This window comes from Prionailurus viverrinus, chromosome A1 (genome assembly GCF_022837055.1).
Source record: "Prionailurus viverrinus isolate Anna chromosome A1, UM_Priviv_1.0, whole genome shotgun sequence".
In the NCBI taxonomy this organism is placed as follows: Eukaryota; Metazoa; Chordata; class Mammalia; order Carnivora; family Felidae; genus Prionailurus; species Prionailurus viverrinus.
Window position 1 is genome coordinate 1,419,488 of NC_062561.1, and position 2,919 is coordinate 1,422,406.

The following is a 2,919-nucleotide window of genomic DNA, read 5'->3' on the forward strand; positions in this document are numbered from 1 at the left end:
CCCCACTCACACTCTGCTTCTGTCAAAAATAAATAAACATTAAAAATTAAAAAAAAAAAAGAAAATGATGACATAGGCCACAGACTAGGAGAAAATATTTGCGGTACACATTATCTTCCAAAAAATTTCTTTCCAAAATACCTAAGGAACGCCTACAAATGCATGACAACAGGCCATTGAAAATAGAATGACTTCAATAGACTTTCACAGAAGAAGATACATGTCGGGTCGAAAAGCGCATGAACACATCCTCAATGTCATTGTCAGAGAATGAAACCCACATTAAAGTACATTCACACTCACTAGAATGGCTAAAATGAAAAGACCACCTAGCTGAAGTGTTGACAAAGATGCAGAACAAGAGAAACTCTCATACGTTGCCGGGAGGAACGTAAACTGGTGCAGCCCCTTCAAAACACAGATCGGCCATTTCTTACACTTAAGCTTAGGCTTGCAGTATGATTCGTCAGCCCCTTTTCTAGAAATAGAAACAAAGACATTTTCACAAAAAGCCTCGTAAACAAACGTTCATAGAAGCTTTATTCCTAAAAGCCAAAACATGGGGAAAACAACAACAACAAAGTTGTCTCTGAGTGGACAGCTGTTGCCCTTGTCGTTGAAGGGACAGCTATGGTGAATGGACCAATTATGGTATGTCCATACATACGGAAACTTTACTGCTCAGCAATAAGAAAGATGAACTCCTGACACACACGATGACACGGATGCCTCTCAAAAACATCCTGAGAGCAAAAAAGCCGGACACAAAGAGCTCACACTGTCTGAATGCATTTATGTGAAGCTCTCGACTGGCGGAACAAATCTCTAGTGACAGAAATCACATGAGTAGTTGCCTGAGGCAGGGAGTTGGAGGAGGATTGACTGCAAAGGGTACAAGGGAACTTAACGTGATCGGTGGGAGAAACGTTCTATACCCGGCTTGGGATAGCAGTTACAGGGGTGTACACATTTGTCAAGATTCACCAAACTGTGTACTTACAATGTGCACATTTTATTGCCTGTAAATTATACTTACATGAAGTTGATTAACAACAACAGCAGACTTCTTCAGAATTAGTCACCTGTGGAAGCTCTCCCTCTTTCAGGTTGGCAGGTTTTCAGGCGGGCATGATGGAAATTAGTTCTGATAGTTAGTGACCCTCCTACGAATATTGAACAGGACTTATTTTTATCTGGTTTTAGGACACTCATATTGTAAGTCAAAGAGTTGCTTTGATTCCTCAGCACATTCCAGATTTAACCCGAAAAGCATGCTTTTAAGCCTGACTTTAAATTTTTCGTGTAGCACCGCTATGTCTTGGAGAAACTGCTGATTCTGTTTTACAGTTTTCCAGAAAAAAGGGCATTTAAAAAAAAAAAGAAGAAAAATGGAAGCTAGAGTTGTGGGTGTTAAAATTTTACCTCAGTTTACAACATATTTTCTGATTGAAACAATGTCTTCAAAATATCTATAAATGCCATGTTATTGGTCTGTCATAAGCATGCTTTTTAAAAAAGAAAAAATGAAGATTATCAATCCATTCTCTTGGTCGTGCCCTAGTCAAATCAGACTCGGGCACATCCTGTCATCCTCTCTCCTTCCCTTCCCTGCTCTTTCACCATCACACAAGAAGGTAGTCATTCCAGAAAGGGCGTAACATGTTTTTTTAAATATCATCCTATTACTTCATCAACCTCCATCAACCCAAAGATAAATATAGCAAGGAATTATGAAAAGGCAATGGCAAAAAGGTAACTATGGCAAGGAAATTCTTAGGTGGCTTAAGAGACAAGTGTCTGTGGCTGTGACTCACTTGTAGAACTACCTGCCTGACTCCACAATAGACGTGTTGGTGTGCTGTGACAGGGACAGCCCTCTTTCATCCTTTCGTAGCAACTCCATCTTACCAGGAAGCCCATCAAGCAACTGGAACACGCATTCCGATAGACAGATGTGATATGCCGATGGATAAATGTAAAGCTTGACAAGAAGGGTATACTAGAAACCAAATATCCAAGTCCAGATGGACGAGTTAAGATAAAATACAATCCTGTTGTTTTCCAGTAAAAAATTTACTCACAGCTATGGTATCCCCAGCATTCATATACATTATTGTTGGGGATCTTTGCCAACACGCACCAAGACTGTGAAAAGTCCCTGTCTATTGGCCACCTGATTATTCTTCCAATAGGTCATTCTAAGCAAACAATTAGACGTACCTAGCTTTACATATGAAAGAGTCTATGCATAATAATTCATAATAGTAAAAATGTTGACTGTATTCTAACTATCCTACAATGGGGGAAATTCAAAAATAAATGATGGTAATACGATGAAATACTATTCATCCAAAAATTAACTTATGGTATTCCCCTCTAAGCCCGTCCTCTCTCATGCATTGCAGTAAAGCATAGTGTTAAGCTTGTATGTCTGAAGGCAGATAGGCTACGTTCAAATCCCAGCTTTGGAACATTCTGTGTGACCCTGGAATATTTACTTATCTAAGACCCAGTTTCCTTCTATACAAATAATAAGGTTACCATCAAAATAAGAAAAATAATTAATAAAAAGAACTGGGCTTAATAAATGTTTCTGGTAACTTGATACACATTTTGGTAACTTTGGCTACTATCAGAAGTCGCCTGAGGTACCTTAAAAACACTGACGCTTGGGTTCTACACCCAGAAATTCTGATGTGGTTGGTTTGGGATGTGGACTCAACATCCACGTTTTTCAAAGTTCCTCAAGTTCCTTCCATCCACTAATTCTAGTCATGCAGGAATAGCTTGTATTGGACTACCCATTCTGCTAACAACAATTACAAACTCTGGTCAGAATAGAAGCACCGACAGTTTGAGCACACAGGAGCAAGAGCCGATCAAGAGCAGGCGAGCCTTCTTCCTTGAGAGAAGGGAGGC